The sequence below is a fragment of the Hermetia illucens genome, chromosome 4 (genome assembly GCF_905115235.1).
Source record: "Hermetia illucens chromosome 4, iHerIll2.2.curated.20191125, whole genome shotgun sequence".
Taxonomy (NCBI): domain Eukaryota; kingdom Metazoa; phylum Arthropoda; class Insecta; order Diptera; family Stratiomyidae; genus Hermetia; species Hermetia illucens.
The window spans coordinates 90,752,368-90,773,223 of NC_051852.1; the positions used below are offsets into that span (position 1 = coordinate 90,752,368).

At 38.4% G+C, this 20,856-nt stretch overlaps 1 protein-coding gene across 13 annotated transcripts in view; it reads right to left on the reverse strand.

Annotated features, from left to right (window-relative positions):
- The window catches only part of LOC119655946 (heterogeneous nuclear ribonucleoprotein L), a 440,324-nt gene that overhangs the window by 97,307 nt on the left and 322,161 nt on the right, over positions 1–20,856 (reverse strand). The gene's annotated exons all lie outside the window — the stretch shown is intronic.

The following is a 20,856-nucleotide window of genomic DNA, read 5'->3' on the forward strand; positions in this document are numbered from 1 at the left end:
TCAGATGGGATCTAATATTTCTATTACAGCATGAAAGAAAATTAAGCGTTCGATCAACAGAAAAATTCAGAGTATATTTTTTTATCAAACATCAAAAAGGACTAAAATATATACTACCAACTAGCAATGTACATTGGTCTTTCAAAAACTCTTCTAGGCAAATGAGCAATCGATGTATATAAACGAAATTTTGACCATCGCACATAAAGAAAAGGGGAGGAGATGCTAGAGATTCCGGACAAGATACATCGGCATTTACGGTTTAGAATGGAAATCGAAAACGATGAAGAGCTGGCATTTGTAAATTCAAATTCGAACCACTCCCATTCACATAAAATGGCCCCTCTCCATGCATGCACCACAGATTGTTTCCCGTGCTCCTCAATTCAGAGCGATTTATAAGGGAGAAGGAATACATCACCGAAACCGGAGTGAACAGCTTTCAACCATCGATTATTGAAAGCCTCATGAAGAAAACAGTGAAATTCCGAGAAGTGCGGGCGCTGACGTCCCTCGTCAGCGATTTGAAAGTGAATAGAAGAATAGGGGTCACACAGGCTGCGTCTTCGTCAAGGCTCAGTGGAAGATGAAAAGCTTGGACATTGACATGATGCTATTGAATTGGTTGTATCAAACCTAAGATAGATAAACCAAACGACCGCAAATTGAAACACAAATTCAGTGGATTATTATAAGCAATGTGAGCAGAGCTATATAGGGCAAACTAAAGGACTGGTTTTGGTACGCGAGAGAAATGGAAGCGACCTAGAAGAAAAACGGAAGAAGGCCACGCTGAAATCGATGATAGCACAACACATCATAAAGGAAAAACACAGCACCACATAGGACAACTTACATCTGCCAGAAAGATAGATGCATCAGAAAACTTGGTGATCTTAGGAATCAGATAGCAGTAGATTAAACGGCGATATGGGGAATGTATTAGGTTGTTGCACATGAAATGGCCGATTTGGCAATCAAGGGAAGTTAGTTGCGATTTTGCTGTATCAAACCGCCACCAGTTGGCGCTGTTGGTGTTAGATAATGAAGTATAAATACTCCTACATTTAATCAAGGAGTCATTTCAGTTTTGACCATTGTTGTTATCACAATATTAAAACAGAAGGAAAGATGGAATAGAGCCAAAAAACATATATTTTTTCTGTATGAGTTCAAACTCGGTCATAAAGCAGCGGAGGTGACCAGGAACATTAACAGCGCAATTGGGGCTGATACAGTAAGTGAACGAATCACACGGCGGTGGTTCGAAAAATTCCGGTCAGGCGACGTAAACCTTCAAAGAGAGCCACATTGACATCCAGGACCATCGATTGACAACGACGAACTGCGTTTGCTTACGGTTCGAATGGACATTTGCAGTTCTTTACTCTCCCGCAACAGAAGCGATCCTTTTTTGCACAGAATAGTGACATGAGATGAAAAGTGGATATTATACGACAATCGTCGCCGATCAGCACAATGGCTAGATGCTGATGAGCCACCGAAGCATATGCCGAAACCGAGCCTCCATCCGAAGAAGGTAATGGTGACTGTTTGGTGGTCTACAGCTGGAGTTATCCACTATTCTTTTTGGCACCTAGAGAAACGACAAATGCGCAGAAATACTGTAACTAAATCGAGGAAATGCACCAAAAATTGAGTATTCAACGGCCGAGATTAGTCAAGAGAGAACAACAGTTCAAAAGTTGAACGAGTTGCAGTATGAGACTCTGCCTCATCGACCATATTCACCAGACCTTTCGCCAACCGACTACCACTTTTTTAATCGATAATTTTTTGGCGGAAAAAAAATTTAGGAACGAGAAGACTGTCAAAATTGCCTTCGACGAATTTATCAACACCCGACAGTTGGACTCCTACGAAACCGGCATACATGCCCTTGAATCTCGCTGGGAGAAGTATTTTGAATCGACTGGCAACAATTTTGATTAAACAAATAAATTTTTGTACGCTTTACAGTCGTTTCAAATTTTAGTACCGAAACGGCCATTTCATTTGCAACAACCAAATATAATCGAAGTTGCAATACCCTTCATTTTTACCCGAAGCGGTCAGCATCCGGTATCCCAACTTGTTTACATTTAAATTTAAATAAAAGAAGAAAACCAAAAACATATCGCAAATATCCAAAAATTTACAATGTAAATACAAGCTAATGGAAACTGGATTAAGTCAAGTGTACATTGTGCGGAATATTATTAGCGTTGGGCCGAAGTGAAAGCAGTTTGTTAATAAAAGACCCTCAAAAACTAAGTCTGCGTTATCGGCCTGATTGGTTATCGATTTTCGACAGATAAATGCAAAATTTGTATTATACATTACCATATAACTCTGAAAAAAATTCAATTCCTGATGGATGGGCCAAAAATTCGAGTTGTTGAAAAAAGACATATGTCAAAAGAGTCGAAAGAATATAAAGTGAATTGCCAACCATATTCCCTATAATATACTTCGGTGCAGGTTTGCAGGACTTAAACCATAATGACACTCTTAAAACCCTCTTATTTGTCTCAATGATGGCTTTGTAGGTACATCCATGAAATAACGCGAGAATAGATTTTTTTGCTCTGTAAAACCAAAGTCAGTGCTTCATATTCAGCGACAGTTTTGATCATTTTAGTAGTAGCTTAACAGGGTGAAAGGATGTTTGTACTAAAAAAATTTATTTATCCTTCAATCGGAATTTAACAGTGTAGAAATCATGAATGACATGAAAGGCTAGATGTCCTATTGGAATGTGAATTAATCAGGAGATGGGGTCGACAGAATTTAGTAATGGAAAACCCGAGACTAAGGTAACCTAAGTTCTAAGGTCAAATGATATTTATTGTAGTCTGGATTAAGATAAGAACCAAGGATCTGAACATTTTTTAAAATTCTACCACACGTGTGGTGTTCGAAGTACACCTGAGGGAGGGGTGCCACGAGGGAAACCTTGAAAACGTTACAAGGACTCAGTTGACATAGACAGGAGAGCGATTTCAAAATTTGGAAACTGAAGGAAGGTGATGATTGGATCATCACAAATAAAAAGTAATGCAAACTTGAAACAGCTCTATTAATGAAAATTTTACTAACTGAAATCGCAGTTTAACTTCGCCAGTGGCCAGTGGAAATTGAGGCTTCTATATATTAACAAACAGTCGAATGGTGAAAGGGGATAATCTCTGACCTTAAAGATTAACGAGAAAACAGACGTTCTTTAATAACTAAATATAGATGAACATCTCTCGACTGTCAGCGCATGGACCGTTACTGAAGTAGAGAAAGATCTAAAACTGGAAAATTTACCAATGGCAACGGTAGCATTCTATTCGAAAGAGAACGGACCTGAGAGACATTATCTAGACATCATGACAACATGCGAACCTGACGACAACGTTATTACGCATATAATTACTAGGGGGCGTTATGATCTAAACCCTTTCCAAGGTATAAAAACCCATATCAATCTACTGGTAATTTAATGATAAATATTACCAGTTCTGTAAGATTCTGTAATGCAAGTATAAACGGTAAAGTTGCGTATCTTACTTCTCAAATGCAATGGTGCTGAGGTACACATAGCAAGCAAAGCCTGTAGAGTGTGGGCCATTCAGAAAAGTATCTGAGTTTAGCAGGCCAAATCTAAATAATGACAAAAGCATGAAAAAACGTGATAAAGCATTTAGCTGGAATTAGTCACATGCTGAAATATGTGCTGAGTAAGAACACTACTTACGGGAAGAGTAAATCATTGCATATAGGCAGGCTAGGGACGAGGTAGCTAACTGACGCGTGGCTGTTGTGCCGATGGCACCTAGATATTGCTCGCAGTCATGTTGTTGCAACCATGGTCGCAACGCTAATGCACTGCATCACATAAACGACACTAACGCCAGAAGAAAAATTAGTGGAACTCTTTCTATGTGATTGAAGAAAGTCGAACATGCGCATTGTTTTTCCTCCAATAACAAAATTCAATCATTGCGTCGGGGGACGAATCTCCGGTACGTAGTCTTTTTGGTGCTAAGCAAAGCAGGAAAATCTTCAACGATTATGGGCCTAATTAAGACCGCAAGGACCCATTATTTTCAGAACAAATTATTCGATGAATACTTTTGACCTATGCAACCAAGTGTAGACTTGAAAAGAATAAAGAACAATTCATAAACATGTTTATATTAAAGATAACCCACCACACATATTCCATTCCATTCAATTTATCCATTCTAAACTCAATTCTCTCGTCAGATGCTTTTACTGCTTTGCATTGTAAATCTCAGTCAGATATTTCCTTCCTATTCCCTGAATCCTAAAATCACGTCGACTCGGTGAACTTTCAACGGTTGAATAAATTTGAATAGAAAAGCTATTTATGTTGTAGTCATGCTTATGTACAATAGTTCAATGATTTGTTTTCAACGTAACGCTATAACGAAGCAAGTGATGCTTCCTTGCGTCATGTCAGGCTGTATACCCTTTTTGCCAATTTTCTATTCCTGTCTACAGGCGTAGTTACATTCAAAGGAATACAAAATGGATGGAATTTTTTTGATACACCTGCGAAGGTGGTAATTTACATCTGGGTAACATTGGAAACTAGCATCACAATGGATGCTTATCGCCTAGCTGCTCAATGCCAGCCGCTTTCAAAAAGTTCATTTCTGAAACAGAGATACGTTTGGCCGACAAATAGGGGAGCACCGTAGCGGTGGAACTTAATAATTTTTTCAACGATTCACATATTTGATCTAATCGCGCCACCAGAAAACAACAAGAATTAAGTTTGCAACGCTGTAGTGTACTAAATTAATTCAGACGTAAACTGACCTGGTAGCTATTTCCGCTGGGGCCCAATATATTGTTTATCTGCAGCTTTACAATAAAATTGAACATTCCATGTAGAAAGCCCACTGATCCCATATTTCTCCTATGATAGGACCCAACAAGCTGTGCAACAGCTATACACTATATTACGAGTGATGTTGACTTTGACGATGATGCCGAGGATATCTCACTGAAATGATGATTGCTCCCTACACCAGATGGCAATTTGCTTTTAAGCGAAAAAGCAGATTTTAGTACATTCAAGCATACAAGGATTTCGAATCCAGGAACACTTTTCAGAAGTGTAATAAATTTCCTCTAAACTCGGGAGTGAAAGTTCCAATGACTGCACATCACAGGCAAAGTTAATGATTATCACCTATCAAGGCAACAGCATAACTGATTTTATCGTTGTTCAAAACAAATGGTTTCCTCACTCCGATGCTGATTTATTTGTGAAAGCGGTTCGGTGTAAATTATGTCTGGATGGAAAACTTTAAGTTAGGCCGAATATTTCATTCCACCGAGCACCTTCCTTGCGCCCATGATTGCGCGATTATACGGCTCCATAGCGCGTCATTCTTCGGATAGCATTAGCCTTCCGAGATATATCATACGATAACGATGGACCAAATATGCCACAAAGTATAAATCTTATGAATAGTCCTTGTTGATAACTCTCTCAGGCTCTTTTGGTATTAGACAAACAGCACTCTAATGACAAAAGTTTCCAGCAATTTCAGTATTTAGGTACATAATAGTTAGGAAACCAATGAAAATGTTCCCATAAATGAAGGAACATTTGCAACAGTTTTCATCTACAATGTCGCTTCGCTGGTAAACGATGGAAAGATAAGATTGAATAGAGCGCAGAGGATATAAGGATTCAATAAAAGTTCATGGATAAAGATATTATGCCCTAGAAGAAAGTACGGAAAGTTTTGCATGAAGTGAATTCCGAGACTTTCTATGAATTTTATTACTGGGCTTGTTATGGGTGACTGTACTTTAGTAATTATGGTATATTGTAGCTTTCTGGATATTATCGATTAAGTTTAGATAGACTGCTTAATTTTATGGGTCTATTTAGTTGGTTTCCACGGTCTAATTTTCGTGTTATCATCACAATACAAATTTTTATTACTATCCTAAAATTTGGTGGATATTATTCCTTTAAATGATATTATTATATATATAATTCTAAAGATTCATAGAAGAATCTTAACTTAGACGTCTCCTAACTTTCATTTCACTTCTCGAAATATATTGGCTGTTTTCGTTGCATGCTTTTCTCCAAGCTTATCTAAATCCCTATTCGAGTTATTAAGACCAAAATATTCAATAAAACATACATAGGCTGCCCCGAATTCAATATTTTCGGAAAATTCGCCTCCTGAATGTTTATCATGGTATCTTACTCAGCAAGTTTCTTCTATTGTGTCCTAAAAAAAGTAAGCGTCCCTTTGACATTTATTGCTTCTTGTTACCAACTTTTTTTGAGAATTTCATTTTGGATATTCGTTCGAAAGGCAAGGAAATTAATTACATTCGAGAAAGATACAAAATCGATACCTATTTTCATGTATATATACAGAAATGGTCGGCAGAATATCATTTGAACGGGACTAGGTTTGTATATATCTCATCTCCTTGTATTCGGATTGACAAAAGCTCTTTCAGAGGTAAAGGCTTGTTAGGTGACTTTTAGTAGTGATATTTCACAAGTATAGAGTACACTTCACATAATATACATCGTATATTTTGGATGAATTTTTTACCAGTCTTTTGCTTAAGCTTCCAATTGATGCGTATTACAGGGAATTTTAATTCAGTATGGAATATGTGATATTAGAAAGGGGAACGATTCCTAACGAATTAAAAAGTAATCTGTTTATTCAAAACGCAGACTTCATCCGGCTTGTCTAGGACGCTGGTATTTTAATTATTAAAATCATGCAAAGAATGCAAACTCTCGAAAGATATAACCCGTTATAAACTTTTTTTATGCTACCTAATGGTTTCGTATAGAGCAGGGACAACTCATCGGATATTGCCTCACCTCTGCTCTGAGAGCAACGTGACCGAAAGCGGCAACAGTTGCTCCTTTTTATACAATCGCAAACATGACGTGGGTGCAAATTATATTCAATTTAAAACCGCAATAGTTTAGGTCTAAGCTAGACCAAAGCTAAATTATTGTTTGGGATATGAGGGATCCTAACTGCACATGTATTTAATGTTAGTCCAGTCAGACATCAAGCAGGTGGGGACTTAGGATCTTTTATTTCCCAAGCAACCTTTTTTCAATGAATTTAATATTGTCAGATGTCTTCAAAAGACTCAGACCAACTTCAGAATATAGCCAACCTCTTCAATCAAGGATGTGAGGAGAAAGCGTGCCCAGCCAGCATATCATTATATAAAAATTTGAATATCTGACATGCTCTTTAGCATATGACTTTCTTCACTTTATTCAATAGACTGTAGCGTTAGTGGCTCGCCATCTGATTGCTTATATAGTCTTTTCCCCTAAAAAGCAAAACGCCTTTTGAATCGCTTTGCATGAAGATCCCCGGTTTCCATACATGCAAAAGGGGGGTGAACATTTTTTTTCACCGATTATTGTCATGTGCCTGGCTTCAGTTCTGACAATTGATTCAAAAGGGGGAATGCGGGGACTTAAAACTGGTTATATTTTTCTCGGTTCCATTGTCTGAAGGTTGCTTACTCGCAGAATGTAAAAAAAAATCGCGAAGCTGCATCTAAAAGATGTCCCGGGTCCAATATACCCTCATGCCGAGATATGCTCAAATAAAGTCATACTACTATATTTTTAAAAAATGACTGCAAACACCCCTTAAGTTCATCCTAGAATTATGAAATTTTAAAATAAAATAAGCTATGATGCACAACATAATATTACCGACTTTTGCGAAAATTGCACTATTATTAACAAAGTTAAGTTAAACTTGTTACTTATGTGCAAATTCGCTATAACCTAACACTGAATGCCAGTATCACACTAAAATCAATAGTCTGACGCAATACATATGGATATATATTATGAGCTAGGTACATACAAATGGAACAAAGGGTCTTATATAAAAACGTGCAAAACCGTTCATATCTGAAGTATACAGCTTCTGATATCCAGGGTTACTTTCTGCCAAAATATGTTTCTTTCAAGTAAGCTTCTATAGGTGTATTCCAAGGTACTTTACCCCCTAACACTGAGAAATGGTATATCTTTAGCCTTGATTGAAGAATGTGGTCTGACTACGCGTTATTTGTTCACTTTGACTCTTCAGTAAAAATCTTTGCTCAATTCCCTTCTTACGATTTATAAGGTCTTGAAAAACAACACAAGGATTCAAATGTGTGCAAAGAAACGCTGCATCGTTAGTAAAGATAAAGGCAAATAAACATAGGTATCTCCGCTTTGATGTTGGGTTGTCATGTTGATGAAATACTACCCGAGAATTTTATGGATATTTTTTGGAACCTTCTCTATGATTTTGTATAATAGTTGAGAACACCGAGAACCACCCTGAACGCTTGTGTAATATCAAGGACGTATTTTCTCCTGAATTGGTTAGGATCCTAGCCTTTGGAGGAAGTAGATGTAAGAGCAATACAATAAAAGCTACCAATTGAATCACGGCAGATATTAGGGTATTTTGCCTATAACATCAGGATATCAGGACGTTTTTGGGGTCGATCTGTTCTTGTGAAAATCCTAACACTTCGGCAACATTGAAACAGATCGGTGGGGTGCATATAAAAAAATTGAAAGTAGTAGTTCTCCCACTATTTGAATTGGCTTGGATGAAAAACGTTTTCAATAAACACTCTAACGTTTCCAATATCACTCCTCCTATGCATTGATGACTTACGCAGAATCGGCCTATTCAATTACTTAATTGCTCTTCAAAGGAAGCAATTTCGTAAGTTACCGCAGGCTGAGGCGAGAACCTCAGTTTTCATTTCTTTTTTACTAGCTCGTTTATTCTTTTGATGAGGTTGGAGGATCTGAGATTGGGTTGGAGCAGACGTTAACATTTAGGCGAAGAAATACACAGCCTCGTCGGAATATTGGAAATAGTCGTTGGTTTTGAATTGGCAATTAAAGTTTTTCTGATTGACTGACTTCAAGCTACACAGGATTTCCCTGTAATTGACAGAATGGTCGTCTCCGCAGTTAAGTCATTTTTTTTACCGCATTTATATTTAGAATGGAATTATCGCACATGATGAATAAGCTTGGAAATATAATTTTGTGTGCCCAAAATCTTTATAATTAAGGCTGTGTATAGGCGCTTCGGTTCTTTAACTTCCCCTCCGATGAAGAAGGTATGGTAGGCTATAAATTGAACTCGTTTCACCTCTGTTGAGTTTGTTTGGTTTCGGGTTAATGTTCACCTTAAATAGATGCCATCGTATTCTGAATGGGTTCTTAATGCTGTGAACTGATTTAATCTTGAGAGCGCCTTAGAAATAATAATATTCTCATTGAATATCAATATATATATGAAGTTCGAAATACAGTTTGTGTTGGAAGCAGTAACCTTGCAAGTAACTAGTGTACTCTCAAGGAAAGGCTGTTGCTGCAGAAGTTCGAGAATACTAATTCTGGGCTGGTGTCTGCGTTTCTTCCACCTTTTTTTGGGCCAAACGGGCTTCGACAGATATAATAAAGATGCTCGATGGCAACGGTCCTTGTTATTTCCGAACGAAGTCGAGTCACACCTACCCATTGGTAGCCCCGGATAACCACTAGTCAACCTGGTGGTGAACTAACGTTAGACGACGACCCAACATCGCATGGATTTGATTCCACATACGATTCCGAATAGATTGCACATGAACTGACAGCTGTGGCATTCTCTAACCTTCTTCTAGATTAATGTCAGGGCTTTCTGGATAATGTTACGAACTAAAGCGACAACACCAACAGCAGAAACGAACAGGCCAACAAAACCGACAACTGGCGAAATTTTCATAAGGAGCAACAATACTCCACGCTCACCGCTTCTGGCATCTAAAATGGAATATTTTACTATAAAGTTACGCTAAGTTGCGACGGTCACCTACTAGAAAATTAGATAGGCCTACTCGCGGCCTAAAAGTGACTGGTAGTGAAAAGGGGAGTGAAACCGCAGAGGCTAAGAGTCCTGGCGGCCAACAAGGAGAGACGACATCGAATTCGAGTTCAGAAAAGGGCCACAAGAAAATATGGGCAATTCAACGTTGCGTGACATCCCTTTCTCAGCGGAACGTCCTTTCACCGGAGAGCGTGGACTTCATCCGAAAGGCAATGGTAGTGGAGGAAAGACTACTCAAGATGTGGAACTACCAGCCTCCAGCAAAACAATTCCATGGATGTTAAAAATGGCATAATGGAAATGAAAAAATTGATGGATCTTATTGCACACCAGGGAAACTCTCGCAAGATAGTCGAAGAGGAGCAGAAGAAAAAACACCTCACTAGTGCAGCCTCTAGTTGCACAAAACGCAGTGCCCTCAGCCCCCACAGGCGAAGAAACAATCGCCAAAAAGTGTCGAGGAAAAAACAGCGCGGATCTGCCGACGAGAACTGATCAGCGTCGAAAAAAGGAGAAAATTGAACAACAGGGACCTAAGTCGAATAGCGACGGCAGTGGCTCCATTGCAGCAAATTCGAAGTTGACAATGACGGCAACATCAGTGCCAAAGAAAACGAAAAGGGGCCGAACCTAGCGAGATCTTTCGCGGACATTCTTCGAGAAGTCTGCAACAACGCCAACCAGAAGACGTTGGGATAAACGTTCAATCTATCCGGCGAATTCTAACCCACGATGTACGGGTTGAGCTTGGGTTGAAGATCGATAAGAAGGGTACATTCCGCGAGACAGCCCAGAAAATTCTAGGCATGAAAGCAGTGGTTTCCAGTCTGCGCCCTCGAAATAACGGATGTGGGTGGTCTCACTAACACGGAACAGGTGGAGGAAGGGAGAAAAAGGAATTATCCAGATGTGGGCAATGTTAATGTGGAAATTACACCTGTTAATCCAATACGACAAAAATTGACCAATGTCACTGGCTCTGAGAAGACAGCGAGCCAACTTCTCCCTTGCAAAAAAATAAAGATCAAATGAATTATTTGCAGAATAAAGCGAAAGGGAGTTTCAGCTCGCTGCAGAGCATACGGGCATATAGCAAAAGCTTGTAAGGGGAAGGACAGAAGCACTTTGTATTATAAATGTGGTCTACCCGGACACAAAGCGAAGTCCGCAGAAAGAAGATGTGGTTCATGTTCCCGGTTTTTGGCGGTGCCAGGTCTTCAAAGAATGGTTAAAGAAAGCAAAACGTCAAGCACTTCGATCCACATCGTGCAAGCAAACATGTGCAGTTGCTCACGAATTAATGGGGAGAATGGTGCACGAAAAAAAAGCTGACTTATTGCTTGTCTGCGAGCAGCACTGAGATAGGAGCTCACCATCTCGGTGAGAGATACAATTAACTTGCAAATGTGAATCCACGGTCGATGAGATGACTTCGTTTCGGTTCGTTGTGCGGAAGTGACATTTTTCAGCGTTTCACGCTTTTCGGTCGCTAGGACAGGACTCATTGTCCTAAATATCGGTAGCACTCCGACATCTTGGTTGCGAGGCCACTATCCCTGGCTTAACTTTTGCTACGGAACCCTTTGCGTCTGCGGTCTAACGATAGAAACGGCACTGGAAGATTTCCCGCCAACGATCATTAATAAATTTCCTTCAAAGTGACAAACGGCTCCTCCCAATGTTCTGACGACGATGAACATCTACTTATTGGAACATCGGGAAAATTGACGTCGGAAAATTTGTCGGAGCTCTCTCAGGACGGCTAAATCAGCGACAAGACCCCGGCGCAAACAGAACTGCGACTGAATCACGAGTTTATTCAACAAAAAGCGTTATCACCGCACTCTGTAATACATCGACTCCCAAAAGGAAACTGCATCCCGGGAAACTACCTGCTTACTGGTGGATGGCTTGAATTGCAAGCCTGCGAAGGAACTTTCCTCTAAGTTTTTCCAAAGAATCGCACGCGGAAGTACCACCTGCTCTGGCATTTAAATAATTAACCACTGGTTTGCAGTCGAGATTCCTAATACGTCGGCGTAGCCTCGTAAAATTTAATCATTATTCTCGTGCAAAGTTTAGTTTTTCTGTTCCGCGAGCGGTGAGGTGAGTTTAGAAAACAAACGAAGAATTTTCTCGTTATTATTCGTTTGGTTTCGACGATTTGCTCGTTATAATCGCCGTTCCACTATGTTTTCCGCCCTAAGAATCGTCCAATAAAGTCATTATTAGGTATGTTCAGTCTACAGGTATAGCTCGAAAAACATGTTTGCAGCAAAGAAAGATGACTGATTTTTTTCGAAACACTTCTGCCGAAATTGAGATTTGTCGAAATAGGGCCACGAGAAGTCAAGTAATTTTTATATATGCAAGTAGATTGATTCAGAATTTAGGACGAGAGGCTAAGATAAAACATGCCAATTAGCAATCGAAATTTTAATCAATATCCTTTCATCAAATATATCTTGAATGTCGTTCGTTTAGCTGGTTGATTTTTAGAGAAGATAAACACTCTAATGTTATATTTTTCCAGATTTAATTTGTATTTGCACGGATTATAACTGTTATAATTTAATGAAAATGGAAATTGAAATTGTGAGAGAATCACTTAGTGGAAAATACATTCTTTCAAGGCGGAGTCCATCCGGAAATATTTCCAGGAAACCATTTCTTTACCCAATAACAAGTAGTCTTTCTGCCGAAATACAATACACACTATCTCCATATTTGAGGAATTCAATGCTTAGTAACGAAGGACAAACAAAATAGCAACGAGGACAACCTTTAGCCAGATGAAAGACTCCAAAAGCTCACCACAGTCCATTTGCCACCCTTCAATTCAAAGAATGTCGCGAGAAAATATATATTTTTCAAATTTCCAATGATAAAGAGAGCCCATGTGGTCTACACGAAACTCTGTAAAATATGATTCCACTCAACCATTGCCATAGCGGTAATATATTGTGAAAAGAAGTCGTTATGCTCCACTACCCTAGAGGGTTCTATAAATAACACATAAAATGTCCTTGCCAGGAGCCTGAGAGTAGTTGAGAGAGCGAAGGAAGTAATGAAGCTTCTTGTGCTCGGGAAAATCGACAAACGAAATGACCGAATTATGCAATGTCACGTTTTCCAAAATGTTTGCCCACGAAGAACGACGACAGGAGCTATGTACATATATTTGCAAACGATAGTAAAAAGGAGGGAATGCATCATGAATACTGCGATTGTACGATTATATTATAATATGTATGTATATATACAATATAGATGTGTGTTGAAGCATATCCGTACCCTCGATGTCCTCTCGACGTATCTAGTCGAGCGTAGTGGAGGATGAAAAGTGGTTTCAGATGAATCCAAGTGTGGAGTGTTAGGATAGATAAAGCGGTAGTCCGCTCTGCTTTGTTTTCTCGCTTGGCACTGAAAGGTGTTATCTATTGCATATTTTGCTTCAAGAAAATTTTCTCAATTCTAAATATCCTCCCAAGGGAAAATCACAACAAAGGAATCAGATGGAGGCTCATTGAAATGTATTTCTGATCACAAGATCTAAATGCATTTCTCTTTGACAGAGAATGTTAGATTATGTAATATTCATAAAAGTACAGTGAAGTAGGAAAGATAAGTGAATTAAAGTTGAATAGAAATCACGCGAGATTTACGAAACGACAGTTTATATTAACAATTCAATAAAAGGTAAAAGTTTTCAGTTGGACATCTTAGTCTCCTACTATTTCAATCAAAAGATTTGGGTGAAGACTGTTTGGGCTGGTAGATAGTGTTTGTGTATTATCAGGGAGCAAGCTGCTCTTAAATATAATCATTATCTGGATGACTTAGTCAAGGTTCAAATCTCACTGGTGCCAGAGGGATTGTGTCGTGATTAGAAGAACACCCGGGCGAGCACAATGATGATCACATTCGCTCCTAGTGTACCATTACAGTTTTGGAATGAAGCTTCCTCTAGATCAAAATTCGATTGTCGTGCCATCGATTATTATTGCGACAGCTGAATACAAAATGTAATTACAAGTTTTATCCACGAGTGCTCTAAACAAACTGAAGGTAGTCGAATTCCAATATTTCTCCTTCCCGCTCATTATTCAAACTCTTTCTATTCACAACTTAGATTTTTGTGTTTATTTCCTAAAAAGGAGCTTGAGTTATTCGTCCTCTTAGTGGAAATAATTCAACCAAGTTTAGTTTACGGTTTCAACAATTGGTTAGAGTTTGCACAATGACTTGGATGCAACTTGTTGACTCTGTAGGAAGTCACAAAATTTGTATTCCACATGGATGCTAGAATTCGTCGTCGTCTTCCTCCTCAGCTCGTTAGGATGTGTATGTGCGAGTACGTATAAAGATAGGATGTCGGATGTCTTATAGTTGTTGAAACAAGGCGACTTCTCTTACACGAAGTTGCGAGAGACAAAATGAAAGGAACGTAAACGTAAAATACGTGCTGTAGAACACTAAAAGCTTTCACGTGCCACTTAGTCCTTTTTTACTCATTCCCCACTCCCTTTGTTATGTCATCAAATATAAGTGAAAAGACGTTGTGAGAATTCATGAAATTGGTGTTTTTCAAGAGATTATCTTCGTTTGTTTTCCTCATGTTCCCACCCAACCACCTTTGTGTTTCGCTAGCCGCGCTATTTGTTCGCTCCTACTTGCACTCACTATGACAGCGAAAAGACATTTTGCAACTTGGTTGCATTCTTGTATAGCGTATTTTGTTGATATTAGAGTTTATCTTGTTGTGGAGAAAATGAAATTCCTTGTGGATATAAAGGGGGTGTACTACGCGAAAAAAATTGTATATGAAGCTGAAGAGCACTAGTGAAAAACGAGGGAAAAATTTCATTAAGCTGAAAAATTAGGAAAGTTGATGTAGCAAGAAACGTGTTGCTTCATTCGCTAAAAAAGTTGGAATATATTTAGATTTTTTGAATTGCACTTTCATTTTGTAGGACGTGGAATTATTCGTCTAAAAGCTTGTGATTCATGAGGAAGCTGTTCATACAGGTAGTACCTGAGAATACGTTTCTACCTACAGGAGATTGCAATCTAGCGCTGCTTCATGAGATAATAGCTCCCTTTGCCGTTTGGAACGAGCGTGTCATACTCATTTCACTACCAAATCTGAAGTCTTAGAACAAATTACCACTGGAAGCTGTTAGATTAATAGGCAATGCGGAAGCAGAAAATTCATTTATGAATGGACTTGGGGCTAGAAACGAACCATTAGCATGTTTTTGTGGTTGCTAATGTTTTTGCGACATGGTCAGTAACTACTCGCCTCGTAGCTGACTATGTTAGTGCGCACATATTCTTAATATACTGCCACTACTCTCATGCGATAGTGGCGGCAAATTCAAAACCCAGCTTGACATCATAACAAAGACCTGATTCCTCCAAAGATGAATTATGCATTAAACATCACAAGTTCGGATTCAAAAGACCATAAATGATCCATTTAAAATTCAAATTGGGTTCAGTTAGGAAAACATCCATGTTTTTCAGCTAGCTCATCGAGTACTCGAAAAGAAAAGACAAAATATAGTGTGGCCAATACAGTAGCTGCACTTGCAAAAGAGGCTTGAGGAGCGGATGATTGAGAATCTAACCCAAAAGAAAAAGAGAATAAGTCTCAAATAAACAGTATAATTCAGGGACAAACTAAGTTGAACACGTGTATTTTCCATAATACCTTCAGGGTACAGGGTAATCACCTCTAATCTGGGTTTGAAGTGGGCGCAGGAGTGCTTTAACATTTCGCGGTCTCAATGACAACTGCATACGACACCCAACATGTGAACATCTGGCGGAAATTTTGTCCTTGCACCGAGTGAACCAACGGGCGATCCTTGAATGGATTTCTACATCTTCAGTAAAACCTTTCTCATCAAAGAAAAACCTGAGTCGCCCGGTAGCCTTGTTTATTAATAAATGCAAAATCGAGTTGAATCGTTTAACTTGCACTCTCAGGCGGCTTTGGGAAATATTGGCCTCGCTTTAACTGTGTAAAACTTGCAACGGAGATCCTCCCCGGACGATTCGTGATTCGTTCACACCAACAACCGACGACATTTTTTGGATCGACTGTCCTGATTACTTAAACCGGGAAACCGAAAGCTAGACGCTTCAGGTATGAAAGCTTTTATTTGCTTCTGATGTAAGTATATTTCAGTGCAGAACTATCCCATTTGTACATAGCTCGTATATTTAGGATATCAAATATTAATTATTTGATATTTAGTATTTTAGGTTGTAGTAAATTTACACGGAAAAAACAACTTTAAACCTCTGTAACTTTATTAATAATAGCACAATTTTGAAGGAACTGTAACTCTCGGATAAACTTAAGGAGGGTTTCTAGTCAATTTCCTCAAAACACAGTAATATACTGTTACTAACTTAATTTGAGTAAATATCGGTGTGGAGTGTATTTTGAGGACTGGGCACCCTATAGAGGCAGTTCTATAATTTTTTTTCAGACTTTCCGGTTGAGTGAGAATGGGTCCCATAAAGAAATCACCAGTTTGAACCTCTCGCATTTCACGCAAATATGGCTTTGAAAAATACTCATCAAGACCTTTTATTTGATAGCCAACATCAACATATCTTCGGTGAAAAAAAATTTACACCCCTTTTTGCATGTATGAGGACCCCCTTAAAACTAAACGTAGAAAGATGAAACTTATTCCATATGGGGGCGTTCACAATTCCCATCTTCTCACCAAATTTCGTGTCAATTGGTATAACTTTTTCTGAGAAAAGTGTGTGTGAGAGACAGATATTGGACCGGTATTAAGAAAAATAAAAACAGCTCCTGAAACCACTGAATGGTGATGACTGGCTCTTTTAGTGCGTTGAGCACCCCGAAAAGGAATCGAGTAGAAAGGAAAAATCTGCAAATCAGTAGGCTTACATGCTTGAACAATGAAGATTGTTCTCTTTTCAAATAAGCAGAGATGTGCAAAATATCACTTTAGTAGGAAATGTGATATCACATCACTTTTGGGGAAAAGTGATATCACGAATTGATGTCACAACACACTTCTCAATCGCAAGATCACGTATTGCATTGCCCCGCCGATATTATCAAATATTAATTATTACTAGAATGATATTTGGCCTGCATTTATCACATTCGTAGGGCAGTGCGAAGTACGCACGAATGAATGAAGAATAAATCGTTCATATAAGAGAAAAAAATCAAAATATCATGTATAGTATCTGTGCATAGAATTATAAACGATGAATTTTTTTGAGAAAATATCACCGGGTTTTTAATTGGGAGGGAGAATCAAAATATATTTTCACCTTTATTTCGATGTTTCAGTATTGTTCATGATATGTAAACCAGAGGTTTTTCAGAATAGCCGAAAAAACCGCAACGGAAAACAGAACGCTAGCGAAAGGGAATACCGACTAATTCTGAGATAGTCTCAAGGGATTTGAACTGTAACCTTCCAAGAGATGCTGGCGTTGAGATGTATCATCCATACGCAGAAATTTGCATGAAAACAGGTCTAAATGCACGAGATTAGCTAAAAGGGGAAAATTAAAAGAAGCGATGTGACAACAGCGATTTTTTTGCGTCCACTTACGCGAGGATTACAATCCGAAATATTGGAGAAAGGTAAATTGGTTAAAAATATTTTTTTCTCGGCTTTTCTTTGAATTTAAAATGTTTCCTTCTTTTAATTTTTTGTAGGTCATCTTTATTGACGAATGTCGTCTAGAGGCGGCGACTGAGGTGACAAATCATGTTCGGAGAAGAAATGGTGAACACTTATCCGAAGCCTGGTTAAAGAATTCTGCAACCTCTGCGTGCAGAATATGTCTTCATGTGACGCACCTTGCCATACATCCATGGCTAGCATGAATTATCTAATTCACTAGATCTATCACCTTGGCCCGACAATTTTTTGAACTTGAACTTAATAAAGAATTATTGGGCTTATCTGAACGACAAGGTTTATCAGCGCAGTAACACTACCTATGCATACCTATGCACTTTCAATTATTTTGTTCGGCATTGCAAGGATTCCCCATAGTTAGAAATTATTACCACAAAAAGAGTCATTCTTTCAGGCCAAATCCAGCTAAGAAAACAAGGAATGATAACACAAATAGATTCGCAAGTGATAGTCGGCATGGACATTCAACAACCACCACTGCAACTAACACTACGAAGAGCGATGATGTTTGATCATGTTTTAAAATATGGTATCATATTGGCATATTACTTATCACAAGAGTAATATTAACACCATTTTTCTACTCAGAAAGTGCTGATACTATGATGTTAGATGATTTTGCGAAATTTGCTGACATTTGGATTGCACTCGGTAATGATAATGTAATATTATAGCTAAAGATCATATCAACTTTTTGATATTATATACATCTCATAGAATTGATCTTCGACAGCGACAAGGTACATTGAGGAAATTCTTCTGGAACTGTTGGCCCAAGAAAGGATTACCACTTTTTTTCCTAATAAGGATCTCGTAGAACACTTAAGGGATAGGATAAAGAGAACAAATGTACATAGTTCATCGCCTCCAACAAACTTTGAAGAACTTCAAACTGATCTGTTCTGCAAGTCGAAACCCGGGTGCTTACTTACTCGATGCCTAGAAACTTGAGAAAGCGAAACTTTATTTCATAATTTAATTAACTTTGATTCGCGGTTCTTATAATGATCCACGGTAGATAGCAATTATTTGAGTATTGTTCTTTTTTAAATTCCATTCATAATAGGAAATCTACTTTTATAGCATTTCCTTCAATTTAGAAATATCAAAGTAGCAATTCCAATCTAACTTCCATGTGCGGCTTGTGAAATAGTGAGATGTGTGGGGGTTACATAGTAAATTACTGTTCGCTCGCCATTTTACTTTGAACGCGGCGAAGATGTGATGAGATATGGATCTTTCATACCTTATTTGCTGTTAGGCCTGAATACAAATCCAGAAATTGTCATCATCATCATCAACGGCCAGCAACCGGTGTCTAGGCCTCCTTAGTAACGAACATCCCGTTTTTGCGCCGCGGTCCACTAATTCGATGACCCTAGTTGCTGCCTGGCGTCCATCGAGTCCTCCTCGTGAGTGTTGATATTCGCCTTTGTGCTACCCCGCCGATGTCGACTTATCACTTAGACAGCATTACGTGTGATGATAATGAAACTGAAGTACAGTCTTGTTAAAATCTCGGACTATGTAGTTATCCTTATACTCCATAAGGGGTTCATGTGATTATGTATCAATTAGCATATATACTTTTAGGAATTCCATGTGCATAATGAATAAATTCCCAAACCCGAAAGCTAATTTCAGAAAACCTGTTGGCGACAAGTAATGCGTACATAATTACATGTAACATTTCAGTCTACATATAGTATTCCATACGTTCTCTGTAAGACAATTTCGTTGAAGATGGTTTTCATGAATATCCTTTGGTTACTTCAAGTTCAATTTTGTATAATCTACTTTGCTACTTTTAGTAAAATTACACACAGCATATCACATATCAACACGCGGATATCCCCTGATAAAATCGACGGTGTGGTCGTTTTGTTTATGAGCTGCCTCAAACTTGCAATATAGTGGAATAGGGTTAGTGGCACAATAAAAAAAAATTGTTTCTACATTTTTCATCTGGAAAGTGAACGAATTTGCAAATAAGGATGATATTCGATATCGATATAGGGAAACCAGATGCTTGATGTCTAAGGAGGAAAGGAGCATTTCACTGCTACATTTTGTAACTATTCCCGAGAGATAATTCAAATTTGAAAATGCAACTACTCTAAGATTAACATCAATAAGAAAATGGGTCGCAGGACGAGACCTCCAGGGATTGAGTGAGAAAGTTAGGTGGCCCTTTATACTTTAGAGTATTCTCAGACTGTATACTAGAGTATTTGGCGGCATTCATGTGAATAGATTCGATTAGTCAATAGACAAAAGCACTTCCATTTTTGGTGCAAACCTAGGTCTGAAATATGAGTGTTATGTTGCATTAATTGAATATATTGTGAAATACATCTGTGGTGCCTGGATTAAGTGTGATTTTCTAAATTGAAATCAGTTTGAACAATTAGCAAACGCGTTATTTTAAAAATCGTATTATATAAAATACAAAAAAATAAAAATAAAAAGCATTCAAGATTCAGGATGTGCCTTTACCAACGAATCGCTAGCCAAATTCGCCATTGAGATTTTTGCGTTCTCGGTTACATTGCCAAACATTTTTTATTTGAAGGCAAGTGAGATATAACAATGAGGTGTACCTATTATATGAGGAATCAGAAGGAAAAATCCATATTGCGATTTGAAAGCTCCAGTCGGCAGGCCATATAGAGCGTATGAACGCCAGAAGAATTTCCAATTTCAATTACTTAAAGGAAAGTTGGAATGTAATCGACCTCCTGTAAAACGCCGAGACAAATGGGCGCGCAGTTGACAACGCAAGCTACACGCTGCTCGGTTTCCGAAATCGGAGACCGAGGTTGCCTGATCGAGAAGACTGGAGACGAAGATCATGGGTCGATAAAACGCAATATCAGACTGTAATGCCACGGAAGAAGAAGATGTTCTTTTTTATTACTTTCGGCAGAGAGGAAGTTGAAAAAGAAGAACAAAAAGAAACCCCGTTAACATAAAGAGAAAGAAGTCTGGAAGAGACTTAAAGATGCATCACGATTACGTCGAAGAGAAAAGATGGGAGCATGCGGAATTAATACAACTGTTTTCATGACGAAATCTGCTCAATCTAGCAACAAACGTAAGTTCTCGTAAAGAACCTGACTGTGCCCCCAAAATTATTGTTTTTGGAACAAGATTTTAATGGCATCTTGAAATATTCAAGAGAAAGAAAAAAGCTGCTTTAAATGTGTCCGGAAAAG